Source organism: Colius striatus, chromosome W (genome assembly GCF_028858725.1).
Source record: "Colius striatus isolate bColStr4 chromosome W, bColStr4.1.hap1, whole genome shotgun sequence".
Classification (NCBI taxonomy): Eukaryota; Metazoa; Chordata; class Aves; order Coliiformes; family Coliidae; genus Colius; species Colius striatus.
In genome coordinates this window covers 23,028,782-23,042,602 of record NC_084789.1, presented here as the reverse complement: position 1 = coordinate 23,042,602, position 13,821 = coordinate 23,028,782, and positions in this window count along the sequence as shown.

Genomic DNA, 13,821 nt, shown 5'->3' with positions numbered 1-13,821 from the left:
CAATGACTTCCTTGATGTAAAATAGGTGATAGAACAACTTATCCTGAATGTTGTCACTAAACATAGAATCATCGAATCATAGAATGGTAGACATTGGAAGGGACCTTTAGAGATCATCTAGTCCAACTCCCCTGCAGAAGCAGGTCAACCTAGATCAAGTTGCACAGGAACGCATTCATACGGGTCTTGAAGACCTGCAAGGAAGGAGACTCCACAACCTCCCTGGACAGCCTGTTCCAGTGCTCCATCACCCTCCCAGTAAAATATTTTTTTCTTATGTTTAAGTTGGAACTTTTTGTGTTCCAACTTCATCCCATTACCCCATGTCCTGTTGCTAGATACAATAGAAAAAAGGGATGTCCCAATTTCCTGACATCTACCATTTATATACTTGTAAATATAAATGAGATCCTCCCCTAGTCTCCTCTTCTCTAGAATGAATAGCCCCAGTTCCCGCAGCCTTCCTTCATAAGGAAGATGTTCCAGTCCCTTGATCATCTTGGCAGCCCTGTGCTGGACTCTCTGCAAAAGTATTCTGTCCCTCTTGAGCTGGGGAGCCTAGAACTGGACACAGTACCCCAGATGAGGCCTCACCAGGGAACAGTAGAGGGGGAGGAGAATCTCCCTTGACCATATTCTTCTTGATGCATCCCAGAATGCCATTGGCCTTCTTGGCCACAAGGGCACATTACTGGCTCATGTTTAGTTTATTGTCAACCAGGACTCTTCACAGATGCTCTCCAGCAAGTCAGTCCCCAGCCTATACTGGTGCATGGGGTTGTTCCTTCCTAGATGCAGGACTCTGCACTTGTCCTTGTTGAACCTCATGAGGTTCCTCTCTGCCCAACTCTCAAGCCGGTCAAGATCCTGCTGAATGGCAGCACAGCCTTCTGCGGAATCAGCCAGTCCACCCAGTTTGGTGTCACCAGTGAACTTGCTGAGGGTACACTCTGTCCCCTCATGCAGGTCGTAGATGAAAATGTTGAACAAGACTGGCTTCAAAACCAATCCCTCTGGAACTCCACTGGCCAAAGGCCTCTAACTCAATTTTGTGCCATTGATCACCACTCTCCACATTCTGTCATTCCGACAGTTCTCGATCCACCTCACCATACACTGTGGGAGACAGTGTCAAAAGCCTTGCTGAAGTAAAGGTAGATTACATCTACTGCTCTCCCCTCATCTAGCCAGTCAGTTATGCCCTTGTTGAAGGCCATCATCAGATTGGTCAAATAGGATTTCCCATTGGTGAATCCATGTTGACTCCCCCTGATAACCATTTTTTCCTTCATATTTTTTGTGATGACATTCAGGATGAATTGTTCCATCACCTTTCCAGGGATCGAGGTGAGGCTGACCAGCCTGTAGTTTTCCGGGTTGTCCTTCCTGCCCTTTTTGAAGACTGGAGTGACCCTGGCCTTTCTCCAGTCCTCAGGCATCTCGCCCGTCCTCCATGATTGTTCAAAAATGATGGAGAGAGGCTTAGCAGTCACATCAGCCAGCTCCCTCAGCACTCGTGGATGCATCCCATCAGGACCCATTGACTTATGAGCCTTAAGCTTGGCCAACAAGTCTTTAACCTCTTCCTCTTCCACCCAGGGCAAGTCCTCTGCTGTCCAGGCCATCCTATTATCCTTTCTGGACTGGGTTTCCCGAGGGCCAGACTTGCCTTTAAAGACTGAAGCAAAGAAAGCATTCAGTAGTTCAGCCTTCTCTGCATCCTCAGTCACCAGGGCAACCTCTGTGTTTAGCAGCGGGCCTAAATTTCCCTTAATCTTCCTTTTACTGCCGATGTACCTGAAAAACACCTTATTACTTTCCTTAATTTTCCTGGTTAGGTTTAATTATAAAAGGACTTTAGCCTTCCTGGTTGGACTCCTGCATGCTCTGGCAAAATTCCTATACTTTTCCAACAATATACTCTTATACTCTTGCCCTGTTTCCAAGTCTCATAGATGGCTGCTTTCTGCCTTAATTGTCCCAACAGATCCTTGGTCATTCATGGAGGCCTCCTGCCTCCTTTTCCTGCTTTCCTACATGTTGGGACACACTGATCCTGGGCTTGGAGGAAGTGGTGCTTGAAGCTCTCTTGGACACTTCTACCATCTAGGATCTACCATGAGATCCCTCCAAGCAGATCTTTAAAGAGGCCAAATTCAGCTCACCTGAAATCCAGGGTCTCAATCCTGCTTTGTGCATCTTCTGCACAGTGTAATGGAAAAGTCATGTTCGTTAATCAAATCATGAAAGAATAGTTGTGCAAGGAACCATTTAAAGTCATTGTAAAAGTCTTGTAAAACTTTAACTGTTAAGTTTCTACAATGTGAACAGATGCAGTTGGCTAAGATGCTTATAGGAGGTACAATAGGTTGCGCATGAGCTGATAAGAGCCAAGAGAAGAGTTCATGAGCGGGCCACTAGAGGAAGACTACTGACTTCATCCCAGCGACCACCCTACGACCACCAGGAGGCAGAAGAAGACCCCCTAGTAACAAGACGGGCACATGCACAGAGTACACCAGAGAGCGATGCACCCGACGGATAAGGACTGTGTAAAAGGACTGTGATACGGGGTGGGGAGGTTGCATGCCGTTGGTGGAGCAGAGTCTCCCGGTCACCCAGCGCTGTTTTGCTTATTTGCCGCTTGCTTAATAAATTTGATCTATGAGTCACTTAAATTGGCTAGTGAACTTTATCACAGCAAATCTATAACAATTTGGTGCTGTGACTCGGATACAGGTAGATTTAGTATTGGATTCCCAGACTAGGGGGATGCCTCATCTGCGGATGGCCCTGGTGTGGGAAATTCCCTTGACAAACTCTGTAATCTGAACCCCCTTAAAATTTGGCAAATAAGCAAATAAACCGGCAGTACCCCATAATTTTTGTGCACGAAGATCCGAACAGAGACTCTGGAATAAGTATTTGCATGGTTCCATTCGGTCAGGGTGGGTTTCCTAGAGCGCGAGTGACTGAGAGGTCTCAAGGAGACCAAGCGAGTGTGGACCCTCCAGTAGTGCAGTTCCCATTGCCCGCAAGGGCGTGGGTCACGACCGAGGGGAACGATTGTGAGAATGAGTCAAAGGCACTCTGGAAGATGGGACAGAGGAAGAGCAAGCCCTCTGATCCCATGGGTGGCCATAGGGATAAGCTGCCGGATATTCCCCCAGAAAGTCCTCTGGGGATGATGATAAAATTTTGGAATGATTCTCCCCGTAGAAGACAAAAGAGTAAGGAAAAGATGGTACATTACTGTATGGAAGTTTGAGAGGGGAAGTCATTAGGAAATCCCCATATTATTTGGCCCATATTTGGGTCTTTTGAGGACTGGTTATGCGCAGACCTCAATTTGTGAGTAAATTATAAGAAGACCATTACCCAAGAGGAAATTGAATATGCGAGTCTCTGGATACCCCAACCTTCTGATAAGGTATCCTTGTTCACTCTTAAGGAAAAGAAAGCTAAGGGCCCACCCGAAGAGGAGATTTGGCCGCCCCCATATGTTCCACCAACTATTGAGCCTGATCATTCGATTTTACCTCTTCCACCTCCCCCTGTGCCCGAGGCAGGGATGAGTCTCGTCCCTCCGGAAGTAGAGCATCGGGACCAAAACTCTGAGTTAGAACTGAAACCTCCGGGCCCCTTGACGAGGGGAGGGAAGGGCTGAGGAGGGGTTATTCCCCTTGAGGGAAGTCCCCATTGTGAATGCAGGAACAGGAGCTCAGATAGGAGGATCAGGGATTGGTTATATAGCTGTGCCCTTGAATACCGGGGATGTGAGAGAATTCAAAAAGGAGATGGGGAGTTTGTTAGAAGATCCTCTGGGTGTGTCTGAGAGATCAGATCAGTTCTTAGGGCCAAATCTCCATACCTGGGATGAACTCCAATCGATTTTAGGTATATTATTCACAATGGAGGAAAGGGAAATGATTCGAAGAGCAGGAATAAGAATCTGGGATCAACAGCACCAGGCAGGACCAGCCGCAGATGTGAATGGCCCTTGCAGATGTGAAATGGCCCAATTGGAATAATCAGATGGCGGAGCACAGAGCCCAGATGGCAGACCTCCGAGCCATCATTGTCCAGGGAATCAGAGAGTCTGTTCCCCAAGGACAGAATATTAACAAAGCATTCAATGAGAGACAGAGAAAAGACTAAACCACTATTGATTGGCTTGAGAGATTACGTAAAAGCCTCCAACCGTACTCTGGAGTAGATCCAGCAGCTCCAGTGGGACAGGCACTATTAAAGACCCAGTTTGTGGCAAAATCATGGGTAGATATCTGAAAGAAACTAGAAAAATTAGAAGATTGACAAGAAAGAGGGCTAAATAAATTACTGAGGGAGGCACAAAAAGTATATGTGAGGAGAGAGGAGGAAGCCGAGAGAAGGCAAACTAGACTTTTAGTGGTGGCCGTTCAGGAGGGGCAGAAAGGGACTCTGGCAGTAGTCCAAAGCAATGAGAAAGGGAAACAAAAGCCTGGGAGACGGGTGCATTCATCAGAAAAAAGGAATCAAAGGACGATGGAATGTTTTTATTGTAAACAGAAGGGACATCTAAAAAGGAATTGTAGAAGGAGATTCCAGGATGAACAGATGTTTAAGGAAGAATAGGGGGATCAGGGGCTCTATTTGCTGAGGACCACAGGAGGAACTGAGTCCTTGATAAAACTGAAGTTAGGTCCTCAGTGTCAGGAAGTAGAATTTTTAGTGGATTCTGGGGCTGAGAGATCTACAATCCAGCAATTGTCCCAGGGGTGTAAGATATCTTCAGAGAAAATACAAGTAGTAGGGGCAAAAGGGGAACCATTTAAAGTACCTCTTGTGAAGGAGGTACTGATAGAATCTGAACAAAAATATGCTGAAGGATCCTTTGTTAGTTCCAGAGGCTGATTACAATTTACTAGGGAGGGATTTGATTATAGATTTAGGAATAAACCTAGAGGTAAACAATAGAGAGATTATTGTGAAACTATGTCCCTTGACTGTAGAGGATGAGGATGAGGATAAGGATAAGATTAACCCAGAGGTTTGGTATACTCCTGAAACTGTTGGAAAATTAGATATAGAACTCTTTGAAGTGGTTATTAAAAACCCTGAATTGCCGGTAAGGGTAAAACAGTACCCTCTATCACAAGACGGTACGCAAGGGTTAAAACCAGAAATAGAAAGATTGATATCTAAGGGGTTACTTGAACACTGTATGTCTCCTTATAATACTCCCATATTGCCAGTAAAGAAATCTGATGGGACTTAAAGATTAGTACACGACCTCTGGGAGATAAACAAGAGAACTATTACTAGGTTCCCTGTGGTAGCTAACCCACACACCTTATTGAGTCAATTGAGTCCAGAGTACCAGTGGTATAGTGTGATAGACCTTAAGGATGCCTTTTGGGCATGTCCCCTGAAAGAGGAGTGCAGGGATTATTTTGCTTTCGAATGGGAAGATCCTGACACCCATAGAAAACAACAGTTGAGATGGACTGTATTACCATAGGGATTTACAGAGTCCCCCAATCTTTTTGGACAAGCACTAGAACAGATCTTTAGAAATTATGAGCTAAGCAAAGAAGTTATTTTAGTTCAATATGTGGACAATTTATTATTAGCAGGGAGAGATGAAGAAGCTGTTAGACAGGAAAGTATTAAATTGCTTAATTTCCTGAGTTTACGAGGGTTGAAAGTGTCTAAATCTAAATTACTGTTTACTGAAGAAAAGGTAAAATATTTGGGACACTGGTTTATAAAGGGAAGTAAGAAACTTGATCCAGATCGAGTAAATGGGATACTGTCCCTACAAGCTCCAAAGAGAAGGAGACAAGTTAGACAGCTTTTAGGTCTGTTGGGATATTGCAGACAATGGATTGAAAATTTTAGTAAGAAGGTAAAATTTTTGTACCAGAAATTAACTTGAGATGGATTAGTTAAATGGACCGAAGAAGATGAAAGAGACTTTGAAAATTTAAAAGTGGATTTGATTAATGCTCCTATGCTTAGCCTGTTACCTTTGGAGGGGAGTTAAAGATGTTTTCTCCCCGTAACCTTCGGAGGGTATTACAACAAAAGGCGGAAAAATGGATAATTGATGCTAGGCTCTTAAAATATGAAGGTATATTAATCCACTCTTCGAAAACAGAAATAGAAACCACCAGTATGGGGAGCCAAATGATACCCTGAGACATTGGCTCCGATGGGAACCAAATGGGGAGCCAATAAACTGTAGCATCCCCAAAGTTCCGGAAGAGTATGAATGGAGAAATTAAGAAACAGTTAATGAAATTAATGTTAGAAACAAAAATGTCCTTGATTAAATGTTTACCCTTAGCTTTGTTAAACATAAGGACGCAACCAAGGACAGACATGGGGGCTTCTCTGTTTGAAATGTTATATGGGATGCCTTATGATTTAGAGATCCCTCAGGAACACCCTAGCACAGAAGAAGGATATTTGCAGGAATATATTATTGAAATGTCGAAAAGACGGAATGAATTAAGGAAAAGGGGAATGGTGGTATGGAGACCACCCTTAGATATTGCTATCCACACGATTAATCCTGGGGACAAAGTCTTGATAAAAACCTGGAAAGAATCATCTTTAACCCCCCCGATGGGAGGGTCCTTTTCTTGTCTTATTTAAGGACCAATTTCCCAGGATCAGTGAGAAGCTGCAGAGGTCCCAGGAGAACTGAAGCTTAAGCTGTGTAAAAAGTGACATGTTGACTGAGGAGCGGAGTGGAGTGATTTCCTTTTTGTAAAATATTAGAGTTTAATGCTTAAATTGTGATCATCGGAAAGGTGTAAGATAATCAGTGGGGCTGTAATATCTCTTTTAAAGTAACAGATTGTGGAATAGAAATAACTTAGAAGTATAAAACAATCTGAATTGAGTGGGGGTTGTAATTTAAGTTTATAAAAGGGTGCTTTATAAGCAGAAGGCTCGTAGAACCAAGACCTGGATGAGAAAGCCAGTGTTTCAGGCACCCCGTGGATGTTGGAGGAAAAGGCAAAAGGAAAGAGGCCTATAAGGAGACAGAGAATACCCCTGAAAATTACGACTGCTGCCGAGAAGATAATAAACCTCACTGCTCTAAGCAACAGAGTAGGTGAGGGAGGCAGAGGCATACTAGGAGTGGGGTATAGAGTCCCTCAAAGCCTCAAATTGGGAATCCTAAGATCCCAAGCCTACCTCTAAGAAGGACAAAAGCGTTGCACCTAAAAGAATGTGGAGTGAAAAACCAAGAAGGAAAGTACCATATTATTTGATAAAGGCCCCACCCATTATCCAGGGATGGTATGTTGTTATCTGGCTGATGGAGTGGTTAACTATCCTAGTCCAAATGCTACGGAGCGCTGCTGGCTATGTTATAGCATGAACCCCCTATTTTATGAGGTAATTGGAGTGAACCAATCAGACCAGTGAACGGCTCCAAGTGGGTTTGTTCAAAAAATAGTGTAACCCCATGCCTCTCTTTAAAGGTATTTAATGCCAGCAATGAATATTGTATTCAGGTAACCATTGTTCCACACATTTTATATCACCCTGAAGAGTTTGGAATTGGAATACCGGGGTGCTCCGGCACAAGTCGGAGCCTTTCACAGCCCTAACTATAGCTACCTTGATGGCAATTGGGGTAGCGGGAGCAGGGATCGGGATTACATCTCTAGTGCAGTAGAGCCAGAAATTTCAAGCTTTACAGGCAGCTGTAGATGAGGACTTGATGAAAATTCCCACCCAGACACAGTTCAGTATACATTAATTACTCCCTCACATAGAGAGCAACTCCACCTCCATGCCTTGTCAGTCTGTCTTTCCTGAACAATATGTAGCCCTCCATGGCTGTGCTCCAGTCATGAGAGCTGTCCCACCACGTCTATGTGACTGCAATGAGGTCGTAGCCCCGCATCCACACCCACATCTCCAGTTCCTCCTGCTTATTCCTCAGGCTGGGTGCATTGGTGTAGAGGCAACGCAGGAGCTTACTCAAAGATACAGATTTCCCTGGATGGATGCAGAAGGATTCTCCCTGGTTTGGCTCTCCCTCAGGGTGGTAACATATGAAGGAAAAGATGGTTTTTAGGGGGAGTCAACATGGATTCACTAAGGGGAAATCCTGTTTGACCAACATGATAGCCTTCTATAAGGGCACAACTGGCTGGCGTGCCAAATGAGGGGAGAGCAGAGGATGTCATCTACCCTGATTTTAGCAAGGCTTTTGACACTGTCTCCCATTACATCCTCATCAGAAAGCTCAAGCAGTGTGGCTTGGATGAGTGGACAGTGAGGTGGATCGAGAGCTAGTGGAATGACATAGCCCAGAGGATGGTGATCAATGGCACAGAATCAAGTTGAAGGCCTGTGGCCAGTGGAGTTCCACAGGGATCGGTTCTGGGGCCAGTCTTCTTCAACATCTTCATCAACGACCTGGATGAGGGGACAGAGTGTATCCTCAGCAAGTTCGCTGATGACACCAAGCTGGGAGGACTGGCTGAGTTACCAGAAGGCTGTGCTGCCATTCAGCGGGATCTCGACCAGCTTGAGAGTTGGGCAGAGAGGAATCTCATGAGGTTCAACAAGGACAAGTGCAGAGTCCTGCATCTGAAAAGGAACAACCCCATGCACCAGTACAGGCTGGGGATTGACCTGCTAGTGAGCAGCTCTGCAGAGAGAGACCTAGGAGTCCTGGTTGACAATAAACTAAACATGAGCCAGCAATGTGCCCTTATGGCCAAGAAGGCCAATGGCATTCTGGGATGCATCAAGAAGACTGTGTCTAGCACGTCAAGAAAGGTTCTCCTCCCCCTCTACTCTGCCCTCGTGAGGCCTCATCTGGAGTACTGTGTCCAGTTCTAGGCTCCCCAGCTCAAGAGGGACAGGGAACTTCTGGAGAGAGTCCAGTGCAGGGCCACCAAGATGATTAGGGCACTTGAGCATCTTCCTTATGGAGAAAGGATATAGGGCTTTTTAGTCTAGAGAAGAGGAGACTGGGGGAGAATCTCAATAATATCTACAAGTATATAAATGGTAGATGTCAGAAGACTGGGACATTCTATTTTATGTAGTGACAGGAAAAGGGGTAATGGTGTCATGGTTTAACATGATAGCCATTTCTGGTAAAGGGGAAGGAGATGTTAAATATCTCCTGTAAAAAGTTGCTCGAAACTCTCCCCAGCTCTGAGCCAGACCCACTTCTGGGGCTGAGCCAATTCCACGATCACTTTTTAAGAAGAAGCCAGAAGAGGAGGGTACTTCCTTTTTTCTTCTTTCTTTTGCCCCTTCTTCTTTTCTGTATGGTGATGGTGCAAGGACTTGGAAGAGATAGAGAAACAACCATGCAGACTCCAAGGTGAGTGATGAAAGAGAGGAGGAGGTGTGCTGGAGCAGAGACTCCCCTGCATTCTATGGCGAGAGCTGGTGAAGCTGAGATTTATTTTCATTTCTTTAAAGACCCTGCATCAGCGGTAGAGACTCATTTTGATAATGAACCCGTATCGGGGAAGAGACTCATTCTGCAGAGAGGACTGGTGAAGCTGAGATTTGTTTACATTTTACTGAAGACCCCGCATGAAGGGCAGAGACTCATTTTGCTACAGACCCTGTGCCAGGGGCAGTGACTATGGCTGGAGAAGGCCGTGTCCTGTGGGAAGGACCTCATATTCACAGAAGCTGTAACTGTGGGGAAGAACCCATGCCAAAGAACCTCGTTAAAATTATGGCCAGAAGAGGCTGTGTCCAGATGGAGGGACAATCTGCAGAAACTGCAACCATGGCGAAGAATCCACACCAGAGAAGTTTGTTAAGGACTGTGTCCCGTGGGAGGGACCCTGTATCGGAGCAGGGGAAGAATGCAAGGAGTCATCCTCCTCTGAGAAGAGAGAAGTGACAGAGATCATCCGTGAGAGACTGACTACAACCCCCATTCCCTATCCACCCGAGTCGTTGAGGGAAGAGGAATAAGAGATATTGGGAGCAGTGAGCTGGGCCTGGGAAGAAAGGAGGGGTGGGGGAGGGAGATCTTAAAGTGCTGGTTGTAGTTTTCTCAGTTATCCTACTCCCTTTTTGCTTTTTGTTCTGTTCTGTTTCTTGTAGGTAGTAGAATAAACTTTCCTACTTTCCTCTCGAAGTCGAGTACTGGAGTCTGTTTTGCCCAGAACCGTAGTTGGCAGAGAGCCCTCCCTGCCCTTGTCTCAATCCACAACAACCTTGTTTATCTTTTTTCTCTCATTTCGCTGGGGCCTCCACCATCCTAACAACGTTTGGGGTGAAAGGGAGGGCACTGAGTGAGAGACTGTCATGGTTCTTCTTTGCTAGCTGGGCCAAACCACGAGAAATTGAAAGAAACTGGAACACAAAAAGTTCCATTTAAACATAAGGAAAGACTGTTTTACTGTGAGGGGGACGGAGCACTGGAACAGGTTTCCCAGGGAGGTTGTGGAGTCTCCTTTTCTGGAGGTATTCAAAATCTGCCTGGATGCGTTCTTGTGTGACCTGATCTAGGTGGATCTGCTTCTGCAGGGGGGTTGGACAAGATGATCTGTAAAGGTCCCTTCCAACCTCTACCATTCTATGCTTCTATGATTCTATGAAATAGCCATTATCTCACTCATAGTTTATTTAACATTTCTCTTTCATTCTGAGAGAGTCCAATTTCCCTCTGTCTCAATGATTCTCAATTCTTTTAATGTTTATTTTACTTTTTCTGTAAATACTGGAGTTACCTTTGGTGTAGGTACCTGTGTGGTGAGATTATACATACTCAAAATTTCATGACCTAACGCTGCCTCTTTGGCCATTTCATTGGCCAGTCTGTTTTATCTGGCTCTAAAAGAATTCCCTTTTTAATGCCCAGTCACGTGGATTACCGCAATCTCATTTGGAAGCAGTAAGTTCTTTAATACTTGTTTATTAATTCTCCATGTATTCAGTCTTTTCCCTTATTGATTAAGTCTCCTTTTTCCCATATTTTTCAGAAGTTTGTACCACTCCAAAGGCATACCTTGAATCAGTATAAATTGTTCCTTTTTTTCCTTCTAACAGTTGTAAAGCCCTGCTGAAAGCATATCATTCACATGTTTGGGCTGCCCAGGTATTTGGTAATCACCCTGCTTCCTTTGTCTCTTGTCTCAATTCTTCAATAATTGCATAGCCATTGTGCCTTTTGCATTGAATTACTCTTGAGGAACCATCAAGAAGTAGGCGGGGGCCTGCATTTAAAAATATTTATTTCAAATCAGGTCGCACTTTTGTCTGATACTCTATTATATCCAAATAGGAGTGGTGATTAAATTTTGCTTTAATTACTGGATTAGTCTTCTCTTTCTATCCAAATGACAGAATCACAGAATCATAGAATGGTAGGGGTTGGAAGGGACCTTTAGATATCATCTAGTCCAACCCCCTGCTCAAGCAGGTCCACCTAGATCCTGTCACACAGGAACATATCCAGGTGGTTCTTGAACATCTCCAGAGAAGGAAACTCCACAACCTCCCTGGGCAGTCTGTTCCAGTGCTCCGTCACCCTCACAGTGAAATAGTTTTGCCTTCTGTTTAAATTGAACTTGCGTTCTAGCATGCCCAGCCAGCAATGAAGCACCATGGCAGTCTATTCCTTACTGCTTCCTATCCAACCCCCACTCCCCTGCCTTGTTAGGATGGTGGAGGCCCCAGCAAAATGGGAGGAAAAAAGATAACCAAGGATGTTGCAGATTGAGACAAGGGCAGGAAGGGCTAACTACCAATTACAGTTCCGGGCGAAACAGACTCCAATATTCGACTTAGAGAGGAAAGAAAGGAAAGTTTATTTTACTACCTACAAGAAACAGAACAGAACAAAAAGTAAGAAGAGAGTAGAATGATTGAGAAAATTACAACCAGCACTTTAAAACCTCCCTCCCCCATTCCTCCTTCTTCCCAGACTCAGTTCACTGCTACCAATATCTCTACCTCCTCTTCCCTCAAGGGCCCAGGGGGAGGGAGGGTAGGTGTTGTGATGATGCGAGTGATGCTCATGCAAGGATGTAAAGAAAGACAGGCAACATAGTACAACTAGCAAAGTTGACTTGAAATCACACCTTGCTTGCATGCCACTTCCTTATGTATGTTGTTTCCTCCCATGTGATTACCCAGGGCTCCATTAATTAACCTGCAGCACCTGTTTCTGATAATCAGAAGTGGTTTGCCAGCTCTATCACCATTATTAAAGAAATTTCTGGCTGGTCCAAGTCATATTTGTACCCACGATTCCCCCCTTTTTCTTTTTGGACCAGTCAGCCTTGTGCAACACATTTCATAAGGAAAGAAAACATAACTATTTACACACATGGCCATGAGTTTACAACAAAAGATCAATAACAGCTACATCGCTGAACAACATAACTCAAAAGTCCATTTTAAAAATTCAAAATAAACACGTATTGCCAGAAGGAACTCATACTGTGCTTCAACTGATGTGTCCTATTTTGAGCTAGTATAGAGTTAATTCCTGTGAGGAACCAGGAAAGGGTACAGCCTGAACAGCTGACCCAGGCTGGCCAGTAGGTATTCGATACCATCCTAACATCATGCCCAGTATATAGGTAGGGGCTAGCCGGAAGAAGCTCTCTTCCGGGGTCGTGGTTTTTTGGTCACTAGTCCGAAGCAATCGCTTAGGTTGGGACCCGGGTAATGAGCAACTGCTTCACTCACCGGTTTTCTTTGTAATATCCCCTTGTCTTTGTTATAGTTGTTCCTCTTCAATTTTCCCCTAATAATTGTTCTTACTTCAACTTACACGGACTCTTTTATTTTTTTTTTTTTTCCCCCGATCCCCTCCGCGTTCTGCTGGGAGGGGGAGGAGTAGCGTTTTTTTTCCCCTTTGCTCCAGCTGGACAAAACCACAACATGTTTTTCACTTCTTAATTGTAGTCTTGCATTCTTCTTTAACTTTTTTTTTTTTTTTTAGCATGTATATCTGCAAGCATTGTTAGGCTGCTGGAAATATCTTCTTCATCTGTAAAAACACACCACTTTTGCTTCCGTGTTTCCATTGGCAGTCCTTCAATTCTCCTTAATAAGATAAGGATTGCTGGAGGAATTTGCAACAACATGCATGACGCCACAGTTGACAGATTTTAACTTTGATGGGGTGATGGACTGAGGGTGGATCAAGTGTTTTTTTCCATTGTTCTTCCAGTCATGCAGTCCTTTAGGTTGATATGGCTTGATCCACTTTGCCGGAATCCACTGGGGGCCTTGATCTGTAAAGACACAAGCATAACCTCTTCCCCAAGTTAACAGATCTGCAGGTCCTTGCCATTCTCCAGTAGTGAGGTTTTATGCCAAACTTTAGGTTTATTAGTATAATCCAGATCCCGACTCATCTGAGCAAAATGTGTTAATGCCGGTGGTTCATTCCGGTTTGCCACGATTCTTAAATGATTCATTGTATAAATAGCCTTCATTAATATATCTTGAGGACTCACCCCATCTTCCCCTGTTTTTTTTTTTTTCCAGCAGCCCCTTTAGAGTTTGATATGTACATTCAATAATGGCTTGACCACAAGAGTTACCTGGGATCCCAGTAGTATGTTTGAAACCCCATATACTCAGAAACTGTTCTACTGGCTATATATCCCAAACCATTATTAGTTTTTCTCTCTTGTGGGATGCCAAGGACTGCGAAACAACTCCTCCAATGTCTTATAACATCTCGAGCACTGGCGCTCATTAAAGCTGTCGCCCATACCATCATTGAAAAGGTATCAATGGTTACATATATTCATTTAAAGTGCCCAAAGGGAGCATAGACTGTGATATCCAATTGCCATATTCCTAATGGTGCCA